General features: G+C 40.3%; 1 protein-coding gene across 3 annotated transcripts in view; it reads left to right on the plus strand.

Moving 5' to 3' along the window:
* Nucleotides 1–1,885: 1,885 nt before the first annotated feature.
* Nucleotides 1,886–21,616, plus strand: part of RHOH (ras homolog family member H) — a 42,582-nt gene continuing 22,851 nt past the window's right edge. Inside the window, exons 1-3 of one of the 3 annotated variants that reach the window (XM_014548724.1) lie at nucleotides 1,886–2,128; nucleotides 5,385–5,473; nucleotides 6,076–6,189. The gene's annotated coding sequence lies outside the window, so the exon portion shown is untranslated. Of the gene's footprint in view, nucleotides 2,129–5,384; nucleotides 5,474–5,893; nucleotides 6,190–21,616 lie in introns of those variants that run through there. The other 2 variants (XM_014548723.1, XM_014548725.1) reach the window with 2 other exon arrangements.

Genomic DNA, 21,616 nt, shown 5'->3' on the forward strand with positions numbered 1-21,616 from the left:
GTTCATCCCCAGGCACACCCTCCCCTGCGCGCTCCCTGGAATTCCTCTAAGTCGACTCCTTCGTGAGATGAAATCTGCCTACGCGGAGGGAGAATATAAGGAACCACCTCCCAAGACTGGGCACCGTCTGTGTTTAGCCTAAGGATGGGTGTCCCATCAGTTGCGATGTCCTCTCTATGAGATTCCGGCGCCAAGTTTCTCTTTAGCCTCAGCACCGGGAAGCCAGGAAGAGCCCACCGCCTTGAGCATTGCACTCATCCTATCCCGTGGGCACTCAGTGTTTTATGTGGTAGTGTTTGCCGCTCCATGCCCGTTGCTTAAAAGCTCAGGAACCGCACGGCATGTATTTTCTGTATCGACCTCGCCCTTGGTTTTAGCTTAATTTTTTGTCTTTATTTCTTTGGGCTTTATCTTTTCATTTCTTTTTAAAAATTTTGTTTTATTTTACCAAGGTGTATGTATTTGTATTAGCTGCCTTAAATCTCTTGATGATCAAAACTGGAGGTAAATAAAATATCTGCCAGCACGGTGTTCTGCTTGCCTTAAATATCAAGACGGTGAGCTGGCTTTCCAAGGAGAATTTTCTAGAAGAAGATAAGGTGCTCGTCAGAGGGCTCAAAGATCTCACCTGGCAGACTGAGTTCTTCCTGCATATTAACAAGTTGAGACTTGGGCTCATGTAAGAGTCTCTTATGGGCTTAGTAATTGTGTGTCCATCCCTGAGAACGTTCAGCTTGCGCCGTTTATTCCTGCCACCACTACATGCCAGACACACTCATCCTCTTTCACTCCTTTGAACAACCCAACTCTTTCCTACCTCAGGGCCTTTGCACATGCTGTTGCCTCTGTTTGGACCGTCTTGCCTTCTACTCTCCCTAGGCTCCTCTTCCTCATCATCAGAGGGTAGCAACATATTAGAATGATTGGGGGAGTTTGTATTGATGTCTAGGTGCCAACCCAGACAAACTAAAATCTCAAGGGTAAGGTGTGTGTGTGTGTGTGTGTGTGTGTGTGTGTGTTAGGTATTGGTATTTTTAAAGCTCCTCAGATGATTTTAACTTTTAGCTGGTGCTGAGAGTCATAGCTTTAGGTCTCCGCTTAATTGTCAGTTGACCATCTCTAGGATGTAGACTTAGTCTTGCTCTCTACCTCAGCTTCTCTGATTCTGTTGTACTAGTTACTACAATGTATAATTACTGTGTTAATTTGAATGCTTTTGTTTATCTTCCCGCTCTAGGACATAGGGACTGTGAGGACAGGGAATATGTCTGTCTTGGTCTTTGTGCTTTTCTTCAGTGCACAGTGTCAGGCACATAGAAGGGTGAATGCATGGCAAGGCTGCTTAAGCTCTTGCTATGACTGAGTCTGTCCACTCTGCCCCAAATTATTATTTGGTAGTTATTAATAAAGCAAAGCAAACCAAACCATCCACCTACTGCTTTCCCTCCATGGCAAGTTCATTAAACTGACTGTGAGTTCTAAGGTGCTTTTTGCTAAGCTGAAATGAACCACGACCAGTCAGAGGAGTGGACTTTTTTCTTTTTTTTCTTTTTTCTGCTTTATTTCACTTCCTTAAGGAATCATCTCGGTGTTTCACTCTTCCTTTCCTGCTCTATGTGGGCGACGTGCTGGTGGGAAATGGAGGGACAGGGCAGAAAAAATGGTCCCGGGAGGGTTGACAAATGACACACGAATCCAGCCATGCGGCAAGGGTCTTATTCTGCCTCTGATCTGGGGAAGTTTTCGTATTGTCATGGAGAGAAACGCACGTGCACACACCCTGAAACCCACACGCATGTACCCCTTCTTCGGAGAAGCCGGTTACAGGAAACTGACTCGGGCACAGGAACTTGCTAACCTCTTTTGTCACATTCGGACGGCTCCTGCTGCCTCAGTCACCACGCACACTCCACCCAGCGTCTTGGGTTGGAAGGTTTACCAGCCCGACGCTGGCATTTTTAGTTCTTCCAGTGTGAATCAGCTGTAGTCTTGGGGAGGAAGGAAAGGCTGATCTCAGAAGGAAATCCTAACAGGGAAAGGGCCTGGCTGCTTTTGTTTTTCTTTACCTGCACCCAACAACGTTGACTTCCGGAGTCAGTCATTTTGGTGTCAAGAAATCCTACAACAGGTAAGACTTTTGCTTCTTTAAAAATATTCCTTCGGTGTCAAAAGAAATCTTTCTAATTTTATTTAGCTTTTACTCTAAGCTAAACACAGTGATTATCCTGTTCTACCTGATGTAAAATATGGAATGACATGGGAGAAAGGCGCGTTGCTTTGATAGCCAACTACCCCTGCCCCCCACCCAAGTCCTAACAAGATGCATATAGTTTTTGAAACATTAAATATTATAATAGCTGGCTTTTGGTAATGGGATAGTTTAGTATAGTGTCAGATGGGTACTAGCCTTATTGGGATGATGACTTCATTAGTTATATAATGTCTATATTGTATCCCTGAAACTAATAAAATATTGTATGTCAACTGTAATTGAACAATGAAAAAAGGTAGTTTAAATACCAACCTACGTTTGATGAAATAAATCTGAAGATTTCCTAAATTGTGCAAATACGAGTTTTAAAATTTTCTAATTCAGAAAAGAACCAGAACCGAAATCCCAATGATGTAGATTTGGATCTAGAATTCCAGGCTTTTTGTTTCATGTACTGCCAATGCTGAAGTCCTCTCTCTAAAAATCGTACATGATGTATAAGTATATATTTTTAAATTAAATTAATTTTTTGAGGTGGTTTGATTTGGAGACATGCTGTGAAGTGCCCATCAGTAGCCTGGGTTGTAAGTAAATAAAATTTGGAAAATCACTAGTTTTAGGTGCTTTATTAAATTAAAACTGCCATCAAAGTAAGCAACAAGTAGTCGATAATCCATTGTTAATTCTAAGCTGGGGTTGTGGAGGATGTACGAGGAATATAAAGAATGTCTATATTCTTTATATTTGAAGGACCTTATCATTCACTAGCAGTGTAAGAAGTAAAATTCAGGAAGAGTATGAGATGGGAATTAAGTGATGAATGGGATGGCATAGGCGGTAAGAGTTCTGAGAAGGGGATTTGAAACTGGACTAGTCTGGAAGATGTGGGCCTTGGAAAGACATAAGATTTGAGTGGAAGGAGAAGAAGGTTAGTTCACACTGGGAGGACTGTGTAGGCAAAGGCTAGAAAGTGAGGTTGACGAGCAGATGACCAGTCTAGCTGAGGAGACTGGCCCGAGAAAGGCAGAGAGCCTGTTTCACGCATTGGCAGGAAAGAAGCTTGGGAAATTAACGTGTAGGCAGGTTATGGGGAACCTTAAGAGGCCGTTGAGAAGAATAGACTCCATTCAGCATTTTTCTTCTCATGTCCGTAGGCTTCTCTTTCTGGGCTTTCTCAGCTCTGACAATTCCGAGCAAGAGGAAGCCTGGAGATGCTTGCCTCTTCACGCTCAGGGCTAATTTATGCACCGGTGGTCCCCCACTGGTCCTCTGCTGTCTTCCTTTAGTACGCCATTTATGTGGAGAAAGGGTTGTGTGGCTTGGGGTACTTGTAAGACCTCCGTTTCTGGTTACTACCTTTTAAGAGACCCTCCAATCAGCTGGTAATTAAAGTAGCCTTCCTCTTGGGAGGACACACGGGTTGGCTGATTACAAGCAAATCTCTATTCTTCCAAAGCCAGTTCAAAAATTCCATGAAATATGTAATTTTCTTTGCATGTCTGAATGAGACTTCCTGCTGCTCTTTTCCTAATGATTTAGAGCACTTTCCCCCCTGGACTATGAAATACCCATGTCCACATAGTAACAAAAATACAGTATGGTGAATAAGAACTCAGACTTTGGAGCCAGATTGCGCTGTGTTGAAGCCTAGTGCTGTTGCTTCGGAGCTATGGGAAACTCGGACTCATTAACTTCTTCAATCCTCAGATTAAAAACATCTGTAAAGTAGTTGTAATAATAATAACTGAAAGGACCTACTTCAGAGGGTTGTTTTAGGGATAAAATAAAAATATGTAAAGCATTTAGCCTAGTGCCTGGCAAACATTAACTCCCAATAAATGTAGCTATTATGATTCTTATTAAGGACTTGACTGGGGACACTAGGATGATGTGGTCCCTAGCCTGGGAATAAGATATCTGTAAAGTACATGGGGCGGATGGGCAGAGGCTGGGAATTAACATTTTTTGAGCACCAGGTATGGCACAGTGACTGGTGGGGAACCTTTTTTCTGCTAAGGGCCATTTGGATATCTATAACATCATTCACGGGCCATACAAAATTCTCAACTTAACAAGTAGCCTGCTATATTTGGTCAAACATTTAATTAACTCACCCCTAATGCTATGGCAGGGCCAGACCAAATGATTTTGAAGGCCTTATTTAGCCCTCAGGCCAGACATTCCCCACCCCTGGTTCATAGGGATATGGAAAACAGAAAGGATTAGAAACTGATATTTGAAGCCTTTCCATATCAGATCCTCAGACTATAACACGACCCTCCGAGTGACTGCATGTTATTTCGGGCATCTGTGGCTGCTGCGTCTCTCCGAATACACTGGGTGGAATCACACAGGTGCTTGGAATAGAGGCACAGAAGACTCTTCTACCTGGGCCAGCTTAGGTTAAATTATTTAATTTTATTGTACTTTAATTTTAATGCTAGCAAGGCATAGCTAAAAATCCATTTCTATTCAAGAGTTGGGACCGCTTTGCAATAAGCGCCCAAGGTGCTCATTTAGGTTCTCGATGCTTGGGGTCTGAGTGAAAGCCAAGATTAAGAAGCACCCTGCTTTCCCGTTCCACTCTCCAGATTAGAGATTGTTTTGGATTAGTAAATCCCCTTTAAAAATGCAAATATGGCCTGTCTGTTCATTATGCAGGAGATTCTCAATTATACATGCATATTACTTTAGCCAAATAGTAATATCGTTTTCCTTCCAGAGCCCCGCTGATAACATAAGAGAGGGAAGTTTGGGGTTTTGTGTATGGGAAGAGGTGGACCCAAAGTGGAGCATGCTGGAAGGCCGTATGGCAGTACTAGGTGCTGGGGTGGGCAGTGAGAGATGAACGGTGAATAGAATGTGTGTGTGTGTGTGTGTGCAGGGGAGGCCAGATAAAAGGCTCCTCCAAGCTCTTTAATCATTTGACTCTCGCAGCTGCTTGAATACCCTGAACAACTTGTTGATGCTTTGTATAAGAAGATATCATTCTGTCCCCCTGATGTGGACAGCTGTTCAGAGACTATTTGATTTGTCTGGTTCTGGCCCAGAAAAGTCATTCCTAAAACCATTTGGGGAGCTTTTAAAAAACAGCAGTTCTCATGTATCACAACCGGCCCTGGAGTGGGGTCCAGGAGTCCGAGTAATAACAAATACAAACTCTTTCTCCCAGGCGACTAGGAGGCGGCTGTTCCACACACAGATGAGCAGTTGGGAGCCGTTAACCCAGAACTCTCCTACCAGGGCCCAAGCTCCAAGATGGTAAGTTGAGTAAGTGCTGAGATGCGGCAAAATGATCTTCCCTCTGTTGTGATTAATACAAAAGTATTTTCCTTTGTTTTGAATTGGTTTCTTAGGAGAGTTCCTGGGTGTGGGATGACTGAGCCAAGGGTATGAGCATGTGTAAAGTTTTTGTCAGCCACATTTACATTTTAGCACACATAGGCAGGGAGCACTTATGAAATTCTAAAGTGTTCACTAGTTTCACACAGACATGAAACCGTACGGTACTTGTCTTTCTCTGACTGGCTTATTTCACTTAGCATAATACTCTCCGGGTTCATCCATGCTGTCCCAAAAGGTCAGGTTTCCTCCTTTTTTATGGCCAAGTAGTGTTCCATTGTGTAAATGTACCACAGGTTTTTTATCCGCTCATCTACTGATGGGCACTTGGGCTGCTTCCAGTACCCCTGAAATCTACATAATTTTATTAACCAATGTCACCCTAATAAATTTAATGAAAAAATTCTCAGGTGTTTTATGCATATAGAGGCTCTTTATTATTACCCAGAGAGGATCCAAAGAAAGGAATTCGCTTTCAGTGGTGAAAGTGTCAAATCACCCTCCCAGTTTCTCTTTTCCAGTGAAACAGAATACGAATGAATCACTTTTGGGAGAGAACTGCAAAACATGACGGAGAGCTCAGTTGTTTCTTAGAGCATTAGTGGGAGGCTTCTTATCTCTACACTTAGTTTCTGGTAAACCTGAAGTCGGCAGTGACCTCTTCCCCATTTCATAGAAAAGAATACCCAGGAAGAGAGTGGTTAAGAAACATGTAATACGGCTCTCATCACATTTGCCACGAGAACTACGTAGAGTCATCCATTCAGCCATTGTTCGAGTAAATACATGACTGAGTCATTTTTATAGGTGACCCCATGGGAAAAGGCTAGTAAGACGAGAGTATTGTCCAAACTGGGGAGGGTGACCCAGATAGGCCTTCTTCTCTAACTTTTATTTGCATTATGTTTTATTCATTTTGCACTTACATAATCTGCTAACCTAAAAGCATGGTTATTGTTTGTGACACAGATGGGAATAAGGTGAATATTCAGTGGCTTCAGTGAAAAAGGAGAAAGGGAAGACATGCCCTTGCAAAATATCAAGTGAGACATCGGCAGTGATGTGCAGGAGCCTGCTTGTACTTGTTCGCAAGAGTTGATTGTAAAATTTCCAGAATATTTTCAAGCTGGCTGTTAAATACATTCACCATTAAACTTAAATTATATAACTTTGTTAAGTAAGTTATGTTAAAAATAAATGTGGTAGCCCTGGTTGGTGTGGCTCAGTTGATTGGAGAGTCAACGTGTACATGGAAAGAACGGTTATGGGTTCGGTTCCTGGTCAGGGTACATACCTAGGTTGCAGGTTTGATCCCTGGTTGGGGAAAGTATGGGAAGGCAACCAATTGATGTCTCTCTCTCTCTCTCTCCTTTCCCCTCTTTCTAAAAATCAATAAGCACGTCCTTGAGTGAGGATAAAAAAAAGATAAAGGTGATAAGTACTCAAAACTCACTACTTCCTAATTATTTACTACCTTTTGCTATTATCTATGCTCTTAACATTATTTGCTCCAATTTAGTTGTAGGATAGAAATATTATATAATGGTGCTACCTACAGAGCTTCTCTTTCCAATTTTGCATTCAGTGATGTAATGTTAGCTTGAAACTGGTCATGGTAGAAGTGTCTACACCAGTGATGGTGAACCTATGACACGCGTGTCAGAGGTGACACGCGAACTCATTTTTTTGGTTGATTTTTCTTTGTTAAATGGCATTTAACTATATAAAATAAATATCAAAAATATGTCTTTGTTTTACTATGGTTGCAAATATCAAAAAATTTCTATATGTGACACGGCCCCAGAGTTAAGTTAGGGATTTTCAAAATGCTGACACGCTGAGCTCAAAAGGTTCGCCATCACTGGTCTACACCATGGAAATTGGCAGACACTATAAATCAGGCACATTTTTTTTTTGGAGTGCCTATTAAACATTTATCAGCATACCACCAAGGAATCAGATAAAATGCAAATACAGTATGGCAACTTGGCAATATGTGTCAAGAGCCACTGAAATACTCATATGCTTTGATCCATTAATTCTATCTCTGGGAATTTACTCTAAATAAATAATTCAGAGAAGGAGAAAATAACAGGTGTGAACACATTCGGTGTATTATCATTTATAACAGCAGAATATGAGGGTAACCTAAATAAGTGTTGAGATTCTGGGAGCATTAATTTCATGGAATACTTTGTAGTAATGAAAGGTCATAGTTACAGTAGTCAGGAAAATATATTTGATATGGTGTTGAATTAGAAAAGCAGGTTAAATTTTCACTTACATTCTGGTTTCATTATGAATGAGGATTAACTGTGAGGATAAAAAATGAAAGCATTTGGTGTGTTAGAATGGCAAAATAGTAGAATTTTGTTTTTACTTCATTTACTTGATATGTGGAGAAAGTCTGTGTATAAGTGATCTGAAGTAGTTTTAATAATTAAGAGGAAAGCTACGAGTTTTGTGGACCAGATGGGGGCCTGCCTTTGATAAACGAATATGTTCTGTGTGTGGATCCTGGGCAAGGTGTAGTGGAGGGAGTCTGGAACCAGGCAGCCTGGGATGATAGATGCCCAGGGTTTCTTGAAGGTAGCTCAGGAAGGAGGAGGAAGTGACTAGTTGGGTGCTGAGGATTTGCCATGGTGGACTGCAGAGGCTAAGAAATAGCTCACAGAAGAGCTACTGGCAAGGAGAGAGAGGGAGAGAGAGAGAGAGAGAGAGAGAGAGAGAGAGAGAACATTTCTTAGGAAAAGACAGGGAAATGCTGATCTTAGAGATGAGCAAGATGGATGTGAAAATAGTTTCACGTAGGTCTGAAAACACTAGGGCTCAGACCAGAGAGGAAATGGTTGCTTTAAATCAGTGGTTCTCAACCTTCCTAATGCCGTGACCCTTTAATACAGTTCCTCATGTTGTGGTGACCCCCAACCATAAAATTATTTTCGTTGCTACTTCATAACTGTAATTTTGCTACTGTTATGAATCGTAATGTAAACATCTGATATGCAGGATGTATTTTCATTGTTACAAATTGAACATAATTAAAGCATAGTGATGAATCACAAAAACAACATGTAATTATATATGTGTTTTCCGATGGTCTTAGGCAACCCCTGTGAAAGGGTCGTTCGACCCCCAAAGGGGTCACGACCCACAGGTTGAGAACTGCTGCTTTAAATCATGAGTTCTCAGATTGTAGTGTGTTTTAAACTCCTCTGGATGGAGGGGCCGGGGGTGGAGGTGAGCATGTTAACAAATGCAGCTTCCTAGGTTCCACCTCCACGGATTCTGATCCAATTGGTCTGGGAGTTGTCAGGAATTAACATTTTTAACAAGCCCTCCCACCCCATAAAGATTCTGACACAGATGGTCAGCAGGTCACACTTTGAGAAGCACTGAAGGTAGTAGTTTCATATCGTTCATACCACAAAATTTCCTTACACAGTTAAACAGGCATTTCGACCAACCGAACAGGGTACTACAAGCGGGTAGAACAGAGAGATAGGGGAGAATCTAGGACCCACAAGCATTCTAGTGCAAACCACTGGGAGGTGGTAATTAAGAATGAACTTGAGGGGAATATGCAGTGCTTTGTCCAGAAAACATTTTGGAAAGAAAAGGAAGTCTAATTGTTGAGGAAATATAGTTTATATAGAGATTAGACGTCTGCCATGACAACAATGCATCACAAAATAAACATAACGAAAGTACAGGACTTTGCTGTGGCAGAAGCCATGGTGCTGAGACACGGGCTTCAGGAGAACTTTAGATAGTAACGAGCTCTCAAACAGCCTTTTATATTTGGAATTGTTCAACTATACACTGAAGATGATTCTTCTACTTTAAGAAAGTTTTCAGATTTCCTATCATCAGGGTCACTAGTCTCATGGGCTGTGGCATGACGAATCAAGGAGAAATAAAGCATTCTTTAGCCCTGGAGGTGCAGCTCAGGGTCTGTTAGGTTGGCAAGGGTCTGACGCCTTCCTCAAGCACCTGCTGACTGTCCTGTTCCCCACTTACCAGGGTTGTTCATGAACTGATTGATTTACACTTGGAGTAGTTTCCTAATCTCTTTTCTGGTCACAAATTCCTCTGAGAATCCCATGAGAACCAGAGACCTTCTCCTTGAGAAAAAGCACAAATACTGGAACATGCACATTTATAATTTTTAGGGGATTTAGGGACCCTCTAAAACCCATCCGTGGGCTCCCACCAGTCCAGAGGCCTCATATTAGTAACTCCTGCATGGAGGCTGTCAGTACACCCGAGAGGCCGTGCAGAGAATGAAAAAGTTCTGGTTATTGCCGGTGTCGGAGTTAGCTGCTTAAGAGAAAGGCTGACTCTTCAGTTGATGGCCAAGATGAGAACAGGATGGCTTATGTTTCATAGTGTTGGTTCATTCCTTTGGGTAGACACGGGGGCTGTGTTCAGTCCTTGATTCTGAATTCTCTTATGTTAAGGCAGGGTCAGGTCCTCTTGGGGAAAGCTGTCTCTCACGATTCTACTTTAATGGCTCGTGTACTGTCCTGCGGTACCTGGATGGCACAGGAAATGGACACAGGTTGCAAATACCAACCTGGCCACCTCCAGAGTGCAGCGTGGCCCGGGGCCGGCTGACACCCCTCATCCAGTCCCGGAGACCCAGCCAGGCTGCTTTTAGAGGCGGAAGGCTTTCGACAGTGTGGAAAGCTCTTGCTTCTGAGTGTGCAATGTAGGTTTTCCTATCTGAAGCTGAACATCTGCTTGGGCCCTGATGACTTTGAAGATAGTCCTTTTCCTGTGTGGCCTTTAGACCACGGAAGCCCAGCTAGCCATCTTCTGTTAGTGGGTACCTGACTTGCAAGGTGGGAAACTGGGTGTTTCCGGCTGAAAGCTCACGCCTTGTTAATCTCCTGTCCACTTGGACTGATAAGGGCTCACTCGAGGTAGGATGTACCCCAAACCCGGCTGTTGAAATTAGCCAACTCTGTTGAAATCGATAAGAGCCTGTTAATGTGTCATAGTCCTAGAGTGGGGAGATAAAAAGGATGAAATTGTACCCCATCTTCAACCCTCCAGAGAAAAAGTATGTGCAATTGGCTAAATAAATTGCAAAATATGATTCAGGCTTCTCTTGGTCTGGCATAACATGAGAATTATAAATCTTTCTTTGAGGCAGAAAAGGAAAATCTATAACAAATATACTCAAGTAATTAGAGCACCTCAACTTCTACAACCATTTTAATTATTGTACGCCCTGACTAGGTCTCCTGCCAACTTCAAGTAAAAAAATACATAAAATACTTTCAATGTATTTTTCAATGCATTTTATTTATTTTGTAATCCTTACCCGAGGACATGCTTTTATTGATTTTAGAGAGAGAGAGAGAGGAAGGGAGAGGGAGAGGGGGAGGGAGAGAGAGAAACAGATGTGAGAGTGAAATATTGATCGGCTGCTTTCCATATGTGCCCCAACTGGGGATCGAAGCCACAACCTGGGTATGTGCCCTGATGGGGAATCAAACCTGTAACCTTTTGTGTACAGGACGATGCTCCAACCACCTAAGCCACACCGTCAAGGGCTTTTTCAATGCATTTTAGGATTCATAGACTCCTCAGTTACAGTCCACAAAGCAGAAGTATTCCATGTACACCAAAGGCCAGCAGCAAACTCTCTACCCCTCTTGTCTCCTGGAGACAGCGTCTCCTGCTTTGTCATTCCACAGGGTAACCCAGTGACTGTGCAGGGAACTGACGGGCATGCATCTCTCCCTTGGTGCGTTTCCTTGCTTTCAGAGGATCCTTTCTTTGGGGCAAGATCCCTACTTTTCCTTTGCTTTCCCCACTGTTATTCCAGCTGCTGCCTTCCCGAGCACTTCTAAATAAATGCACATCTCTTCATGAGCCTTTTCCTCAGTTGCCAGAAAAAATTCTGTTGGTCCTTGTCCCCATGTGAGCTAAAAACGATCTCAGCCGTGACTGAGCGGTGTAAGAATGCCTGTGATTATTCTAACCAGTAAAATGAAAGCCACGTATTTTGACTCAAATTTAAGTAACGTAAAACTACTGCCATCAACTACAAAAGCCCTTAGAGGGCCTAGAAATCCTGCTCAATTTTCCTCAAGTTCTGGTATCTTTGGGTAGTAACCTCCTGAAATTTTTATTGTAGTCTCTCTCTTTCTTCCTCTGGTTGTGATGAGGGACTAGAAGCGGGTGTTGGACATTTATACAGGAAATAGGAGGGGAAAAGGTAGAGAAACCTTACATATTGACAGTACCACAGTTTCCTACATCTGCTAAAATAATATTGTCACTATATTCCTTCACACAGAATACCTGGTAAGATCAGAGAAATTTCTGTAATAATCTTGAATTTAAAAATGTAATAGTAATACATGTACATTGTAGCAAATGTGGCATATGCCTTTTAATTTAGATATACATGTATATACTTTATTTATAAATCATTAAATGCTTAAACAAGATTTTTATTGATATTTTGAGAGGGAGGAAAGGAGGGGGGAGAGAGAGAGAGAGAGAGAGAGAGAGAGAGAGAGAAACATTGATGTGAAAGTCTGGAATCGAGCCCACAACCCAGGCATGAGCCCTGACTGGGAATCGAACTGGCAACCTTTTGGTGAATGGGACGACCTAATGTAATAGAAGTACAGCTGATGCTTAAAAGGATCACTTGATTAACAAAGGGCAACCATGGTACCTTTTATGAGTCCTATAGCTATCTTTTCTTTTTCTTTTTAATCCTCCACATTTCAGGAAAAGCAATTTCAAAATGTAGATTGTGGCAATGTTTCTGTTCAATTCTAAAGCCATGAAAATACATGGACAGTGTTTTCATGAGGAGTTCTGCATAAAACCTGGATCAAAAGTTCAAAACCCAAACCCATAGTTTTGGATTTCCCCAAGGTCTGCCCATTTTACATGCCATGCAGGGAAGACCCAACACACATATGTGGAAGGGAAAATAGAAGTTTCTCTGCCAATAGGGGCCAGAGTCTTGTGGTTTTCAGTTAAAAAACTAAATTGTGCAATTTGTACTCACGAAATAAAAAAATCACCAGTGTTTTCAGCCCAAGTTCATGTTCACTGTGGCCAACCAATCTCATGAAGTTACATAATCTGACAGCTTCCCCGGATTTACCAGCCCTTTCTCTGAAGAACTGAAATTTATCAGGCTTCTTCAAGTTTCCTACACTTACTCACGCTAATTGGAATTAAAATGTTAGTGCTTCTTCCTTTATATATTTGACCATGACTGGTTTTCTTTCTCAACAGGTAGCTCATTATTTTATGTACCAATTATAATTACTTTTCATTTCTTTGCCAATTTTGAGAGGGCTTAATAATTCTTAAATACTGGATCTTTAACAAACTAATTACTAAGTTAAACAACCGGATGAATAATACAACAAATTCAGTTACCTTCACAGTCTTCTAGAGTCTTATCAGGATCTTTAAAATTACTATCAAGTTTTTTTCTTTTTCTAGAAAATATTAGCTAAAGTACAATTTATAAACAGTATCACCAGCCAGTCTTAAAAAGAGTTGAATGGTCCCTTGTTCTTGCCACTTAATATACTCTGTTCTAAGTTATTATTTTAAATTATTTTGGATGGCTTTAGGAAGGCCTCTTTTCAGAAAAATTGCAAGTATTTGGGCAGGATGAGTGAATAACCTTAAAATGTTCATAGCCTTTGACCACTTCTAAGAATGATTCTATGTGTATGTGTGTGTTTCACCTTTGTGTCTTCAGTGCCAAATATAGTGTCTGGCATACTATAGGAATTTAATATTTATTTAATTAATTACTACATTAGGAAAATATTTTACTCAATCTAAATATTTAGCATAAGGCATTGAGTAAAATAAATTATGGTATAGTTTTACAATAGAATATTATACACCTTTAGAAAATAACATCAGTCAATATTAATTGACCTGAAATGACATTTACAATAAAATATCAAGTTACAAAATAATATGATTTAATTTTGTAAAAATAAATTTAAAAACATTTCCAGAATGTATTCTATACTATAATATGTTTGAGTTATAAGATTTAGCTGTTTTTTTTCTTCATTTGTATTTTAAAAACGTTCTACAAAGGTTGTGTACTAAAATCCTAGAACAAAATAAGAGAATGTTTTATAAAATGCTAATATAAGTAAGGAAAAGATTAAAGTTACATAAAAATGGAAATTTTATACCATAAATTATAATGCTTTGAGGCTATGTTGAAAAAGGAGTCTTTTAGAGGTACATATTGAAATATCTACACATTAAATGATACATGTATGACATTTTTTTCAACATAATCAGGGGTTGGAAAGAGGCAAGATGGGGGAATTGAGCAGAGGGAGGTAAAACAAGATCAGATGTGAGTTGATAATTGTTGAAGCTGGACAGTGAACAAATGGATTTTATATATGTATTATTTCTACCTTTTGTGTATGTTTTAGAGTTTAAATCATATACAATTTTTAAAATTAAATTTATTGGGGTAACATTGAATAACATTATATGAATTTCAAGTGTTCAATTTCTAATATAACATCTGTATATGCCATTGTGTGCTCACCATATGTTTGTCACCATATGTTTGCGTCCCTTTACTCTTTGTCCTCTCACCGCCCCCCCCTCTGTAACCACCATTCTGTTGTCTGTATCTATGAGTTTGTTAGTTTTGTTTCTTAATTTGTTGCTTTTTGTTTTATATCCCACATGTGAGTAAATGAGGATTATTCTTAAGAAAATAATAAGAGGTATCCTATATAATAAAAGGCTAATATACAAATAGTTGTGACGCCCTCATGCTGTAATGACCAATCAGCAGGAGGCTACGTGCATGACAGGCGCAGGTGGGCGGGACTGCGTGTGCGGCTAGGCTGGGGGACGTGAGGCTGTTATTGTTTATTATAATAAATTTATATATTATTTTCATATACATTTTACTAATTTTCTTTAATCTCTGACACTTCTATTATAGAGAAAGGGCAACTAGCAATATTAAAATATTTCCTCTAATTAATTCCTTTTTTAAAAAAATATATTTTATTGATTTTTTACAGAGAGGAAGGGAGAGGGATTGAGAGTTAGAAACATCGATGAGAGAGAAACATCGATCAGCTGCCTCCTGCACACTCCCTACTGGGGATGTGCCCGCAACCAAGGTACATGCCCTTGACTGGAATCAAACCTGGGACCCTTGAGTCTGCAGGCTGACACTCTATCCACTGAGCCAAACCGGTTAGGGCTAATTCCCTTTTAATGTGCATGAATTTCATGCACCGGGTCACTAGTTTTATTATAAATGCAAAGCTTTTCAATGCAGTGGTTTCCTTTCATTTTTTTAAAAAAAATCTAAAATGTCCAACAGAAAGGTAAAGTTAAATACATTAAATGTCAACTTATTAAATATTCATTAAAATATGATAAGTAAAAAATTAGCATATACAATTATATATATTTTTGTTTAAGAAGACCTATGTATATTTTATACATGAAATAGAATATGAAAATAGATAAGCCAATGTTAAAAGTTATCATCTAATGTATAAGATTAAATATGATTTTAAAATGATTTTATTTTTTCCTGTATTTTCTATAAATAACATATATTATTTTTATAATAAAAAAGGCCAAAAATTCTTCTTAAAAGAAAGTCATTTAATGATGTGAGGTTAATAATGAAATTAGTTAAATAATTTTGCTATGAAGATTATTTTGACATTTTGAAGGAAACCTAATGCTTTGAAGTCCCTAAGCCTATAATTAAATTTTGTCTTTTAAGATTTAGAGGATCTTTAGCTTTAGAGGGATTTGGAGTTTCTTTTATCTTGAACCTTGATAAGCCATAGAAAATCACTTTTAATGAGAGATGTTGGTGTTATTAAATAGTATGTCAGTGGTTTATGTTTTTAAAATAAGAGAGAATTAGCTTTAGTTAGTATCAGAATTTAAGTAAAATATAGGACATTCAATTTAATAAAAATTAAAACTTTAATATAGACGATTACTTAAACGATTTAACATGTGAAAAACCTTCCTAAAGGGGGTCCTTTAACAAGCACATATTCCTTATGCATCTTAAATATTTAATTTAGAAATAATTGACTTTCAAATATTTTGAAAGACATAACTACTATGCCTTTCATAAATGCATTCATTTTGATATAAAGAAGAAAATTACCTTGTAGCCTTTCGTGGCCATTTTCTACACAGTAATATCATATATCTAAACATTTCTTAGTTTCAAAAGCCAAATATTAGCTGGAGTATTTTAAAATTAGTTGAAAGTTTGATTAAGTTAGTGCAGGGGAAAGTTTTCCTCTTAAATATGAGTAAACTTTCCTGTTGCATTTGTGTCATATTCCTGATTACATATTTTGTTTTTGCACGTGCTTCTCTCTGGTTTTGGTTTAAAGAGAATTCACGGCCACGTCAGGCAGCTATTGTGCGTGAGGCATTATATCAGTGAGCAATGTTTGTACAACACCTGAATAACAGCAACTTTAAAAAAAACCCACATTCACTTCTCCCATAACGAGAAGTCTGAAGGACTGTGTTTCTGTCACTGGTTCAGTTGCTCAATGATACTGTCTCTGCACTTCTCTGGGCTTTCCTGATGGTTCCGAGAGGGCTGCTGCAGCTTTGAGCCTGTGCCTCCATGGAGAGGTGCAGAGTTGGGTAAAGGTGGAAAGGAAGCTGACACAGCAGTGGCTGTAGCTTTTTCTAGGAAAACAGGGTTTCTCCAGAGACCTCCAAAAAACAGTTACCAGCTTCTGGGTCATTGCTACAGCTGAGTTATATGGCCATCCCAGCTTCAAGGAAGGTGGGGAACAGGAAACAGAATGGTTATAATTGCTTTAGAGCATGGGTTCTTAACAGGAGGGAGGGCGAAGAATGGGGTAGGGATGGGGTTCAGGTGGGTGGTGGGCAGAGGGTGGGATGGTGCCACTGTCACCCTGGAGGGGGAGAATATTATCTGGGTGGCGGTAAAGGCAGAAGAAAAATCCTACTCTTTTTATGTATAAAGCACAGCTGTACATGCAATACATAAACAGACATGTAGTTTATGGTATTAAAATTTCATGTGTGGGGTGATTATGAAAAATGTGTCTAAAAAGGCTCTTAAAGGTGTGATAATGAAAAAAAAAAAAAGGTTGAGAAATGGTGACCCAGACCAAGCAGGATCTTTTTTCTAAGGTTTTGCACATTGTCATTCAAACAAAATTAGATTCTATTACTAATGACACAGATATTGAGTAGAAAACTAACAATGACTACTACAGATAAGTGTCATTAATTAAAGTAATGAATAACTCCTTCCCTCTTGTAACAGTGGTCTTTTCTTGTTAGATTGTGAACTTCTTAAGAGTGGGAACTGTGCCCTATTCATCTTTGTATATTAGTACACTTGGCTCTCAATCTACATATATTTTAGATTGAGTGGAACAGATATCGTTATACGTAACGTATGTTTTACAGCTGGACCAATTCCCCTCAAATATAAATTTGAGCTTATCACCCTACACCAAATCTTCAGTAGCTTCCAATTTCTTACAGACACGAGGTTCAACTTCTCATTCTCACTCCCTACCATTTCCTCAGCTGAAGTCTGGGGTCCAGTCACACTGATCTACTTGATCCCTAAACACATCTTCGCTCTCAGTCCTCTGCTTTTGCATGTTCAGCTCCCTCTCTTGTTACCCTTCAAATTCCTTTTCCCCTCAAGACTCCGGTCTAAGTCACTTCCTAAGGGAACTCTTAGGTGGTTCCTCTTGCCTGGAAGACCTTTTTCTTCCTCTCCAACCTTTTCAAATCCTTCCCTTCACAGTCTAGTTGAAGTCCTGCTTCCTCCCCAAGTTCTTTACAGGGCCCCCTGCCCATGTACACCTCCATCCTCTTTATATTCTAATGTGTTTCTGGCCTGTTTTCACTCTTTGGTCTACCTAGTTAAGTACTTAGATGTACCCAATGTCTTTACTTTTAGTTGTCCGACTCAAGCACCCGTATCTTGTCTCCACAATAGGCTAGATTCCAGGGGAACAGGGACTCCTGTCCAGTGTCTGGTGTAAGTGCTGTGCATCTAGGAAGCAATCAATAAAAGCTGGCTTATTAATAGAGTAAATCGATAAATATCCATAGATGAGAAGAGAGCCAATCAGTAGTTGGAAATTCTGCTTCCTTTGCAGTTTTGAAACCCACTGTATTTGTATTTTCACATAAATATGCCCAGTGTGGTGAGGATTCAGTCACAAGAGAAAAACCAAAAGGCCTGACTTAAGAGCTAGAAGCTGCCCACCAGTTTTGTTCTGCCTTCCAGTGCCCAGTCCTCCCTGCGTGTAAAGTTCAGGGCTTTGAAGTGAGCCAGGGGTGAGTTATTTGATTTCTCTGGGTCTCAATCGTTGCATCTGTAGCATGGGGATGATAGTCTCTACCATGTGGGATTGTTGTGAGGATAAAATGCTTGTGCCTGCTCCAGGGTCCGGGATCCCATAGGCGCTCAATAAATGATGCTGTGGATGGCGTGGCTTCTCAGCCTGATGCTTGGGGTTTGGAGGTGGGGGTGGGGAAGACAATATTTGCTTTAATGAATTTCCCTCTTAATATCCCATTGAAGAGAGGAGGTTGCTTAGGTGAACTTGATTAAAAGGTATTTCTATCTGCGGACTAAGAGTAGTAGCCACACTTCATAGCATTTTGAGCTGGAATGAAGCCCTCTTGCTTTATGAATGGTGAAAGGCATGCCCAGAGAAGGTGAGTAGCTTGCTCCTGGTTCCAAGGCCAGTGGAAGGGATGAAGTCGAACCCAGATACCCTGACTCCTGATTAGGGTTTCCCCCAACCCCTTGTCTAGGGTTGCCAGATCTAGAAAATAAAACCAAAACCAAAACCAGAATGCCAGTTAGATTTTGAATTTCAGATAAACAAATGTTTGTTAGAAGTCTATTCCATGGCCATTAGTTAAAGAAAAAACAATGATTTAAAAAAGAAAAACAAAAAGCCCAACTATTTGAAGAACAGATTAGAAAAAAACAGATATACAGGGAATATCTGATATATAGTTATGCTATAGGCAAGCTGTTTTTTTTTTTTTTATAAGCATTGAGAATGTGCCTTTACAAGGGAGAAATGGCACTTTGGGGGAAGTGAGGTTGTTGATTTTTTAAAAAGTTGTTTTATAATAAAAATTTTGAACACATCTAAAAGTCCCCATATGCCCATCACCCAAATTTAGCAATTGTCAAGGTATTGCCATATTTGTTTTATCTATTTTTTTCTTTGCTGGGATGGTTTAAAGTAAGGCCCCAGACATCATGTCACTTCACTCATACATGTTATGCATCTCTAAAATCAAGAGTATTTTTCTCACACAGTCATGCTGCCATTATCCCACCTAATAAAACTGGCAGTAATCCTTTGGAATCTTCTAATACCCAATCCATACTCATATTTTCCTTATTGTGTCAAAAATATATTTTCATAATTGAATTCAGTATCCAAAGTCCATCCATTATACCCAGTTGGCATGGCTCAGTGGTTGAGCATCAACCTATGAACCAGGAAGTCATGGTTCAATTCTCAATCAGGGCACATGCCCGGGTTGCAGGCTCAAGACCCAGTGGGGGATGTGCAGGGCAGCCAATTGATTCTCTCTCATCATTGATGTTTCTATCTCTCTATTCCTCTCCCTTCCTCTCTGAAATCAATAAAAATATATTTTAAAAAAACACCAAAAAAACAAAGTTCATTACATGGTTGTTATATCTCTTAAGTATCTTCAATATTATTTTAAATGGCAAAAATGAAGTGATGAAGAAAATATTGGTTGATGTCTTCAGAGAGTTTTATTAGGTTCTTATATAGTTGGTACCAAGACCAAAAGAGGTTTTGAAAACAGCCAAGTCATAAATGATTATTTATGAGCTAATCAACTCTGGTAGTTCTATTGCTTTGTTTATACTAGATAAAAGACAGTGGAGAGAGATTTTGTTTTGTTTTGTCTGAGCTGATTGTGTTTTTGTGTGTGTGTGCCAAAGCTGCTCCACATGTGAAATGAGGATAATAATATAATAATCCTTACTTCCCAGACTGTGAAGGTGAAATGAAAAGCTGTCTGAGAAAGCTGTGCGTAGCTGTATAACAGTGCTTCTCCAATCTGACCCTGCTTCTGAGTCATCCCAGTGCTTTAAAAATCGTTTCCATGGCTCTTCCCAGACCCACGGAATGAGACTGTCCCCATGGGGGCGCAGGAAAACATTCTCAACAACCTCTCAGACTCTCTTGCAGGGAGCCTTATCCGCAGGGAGGGCAGCTGCTGCTGAGGGGTGAGGGAGCGGCTTCCTTTGCCGTCTCCCCGTCTCCCCGTGGGGAGGGTTTCTCTGAGCTGGGCCTCTTGATGATCCCAGATCAAGAATTGTGCTGGGGGGAGATCAGATGCTTTCAGTAGCAGTGATGATGACTCATATTTAAGAAGACACTGGAATATTATCGCAGGACCAGACAACAGACTTCCATGTGATAGAACAAGGAAGCCCCTCATCTCATAGGTGCCCAGTGATGCAAAAAAAGGGGACATAGTTTACCCACTGATAATTGACTCTATGACAGTGAAGTTTTTGGGACCTTATTTTAGAAAAATAGCAAGTATGAGTCTCACTCTTCTAGTGCCTGACTGTGCTCGTGCGCGCGTGTGCGCGCACACACACACACACACACACACACACACACGCACACCCTAGGGCTATGCTCTTAAAGCCTCATGGGAAATGGAGCACTGAAGAGTTCACTGGGAGGTTTTCAAATTTAACCTTAGTAGGTAAACCCTTTGGGGATGATAGCGTAGAAAGTAAAGTTCTGATGGAGTCTGCATGGCGTAGGTGAGTGATACAAGGTACAGGCATAATGGACAAGTGGTTAGAGGAAGATGGAATGAGGTGAAGGGATGATTTTTCTGGTGCACTTCAGTTCATGGTGGGATTATGGATTTAAGAAGGTTGGCTAATGCTGATGTGCAGGGTGGTTCCTTTTGGAGTTTTACTATTGTATCTTTTTATTTATTTATTTATTTTTAAATATGTTTTTATTGATTTCAGAGAGGAAGGGAGAGGGAGAGAGAGATACCAGTAGAAACATCAATGATGAGAGAGAATCATTGATCGGTTGCCTCCTGCACACCCCACACCTGGATCAAGCCTGCAACCCGGGCATGTGCCCTTGATCGGAATCGAACCAAGGCAGGACCCTTCAGTCCACAGGCAGACGCTCTATCCGCTGAGCCAAACCAGCCAGGGCCAGACATGGAGGGAGAGGGAGAGAGAGATACCAGTAGAAACATCAATGATGAGAGAGAATCATTGATCGGTTGCCTCCTGCACACCCCACACCTGGATCAAGCCTGCAACCCGGGCATGTGCCCTTGACCGGAATCGAACCAAGGACCCTTCTGTCCGCAGGCAGACGCTCTATCCACTGAGCCAAACCAGCGAGGGCTGTATCTTTTTTTTTAATTTAAATTTATTGGGGTGACATTGGTCAACATGACTTACTATTGTATCTTGAAGGTGATTTTGGGTGGGCTTGTACCACTAAGGCTCAGCCAGGGTAGCCTAATACATGAAGGCGACTTAGAGAGCTATCTCCCGAGAGCTTGTGTTTACATGAAGAGGGATGAGTCAGAAAGAAGAGGGTTGGTCAGCCATGGAAACAGAAAACAAGCCAGTCTGAGAATCATACGTTGGCAGTGTTTTTTCAGTCATTGTCAGTGGAGAGAGAATCTTGGCTAATGGACTTCTGCATTCTGATCTCATTCACAAGACCGTAAGGAGGAAGTGAACCAGTGACCCTTATGTTAAAGCATGTTCTTGACCATTCGGGTACTCAGTGATAAAGGAAAGAAGTTCCCACAGCTCCTACCAGTGGCACCCACTTCTATTACACAAGAAATTCCTTCTCTTAGGATCTTAGTCCCACAGGAATTTTTCTAGCATGCTGAGTAGGATGCTGTGAGCACAATCCAAATCACTGAAATATTCCCATTATTTTTTCTTAATTTTTTTTTTTT

The sequence above is a fragment of the Myotis brandtii genome, unplaced genomic scaffold, assembly GCF_000412655.1.
Source record: "Myotis brandtii unplaced genomic scaffold, ASM41265v1 scaffold520, whole genome shotgun sequence".
In the NCBI taxonomy this organism is placed as follows: Eukaryota; Metazoa; Chordata; class Mammalia; order Chiroptera; family Vespertilionidae; genus Myotis; species Myotis brandtii.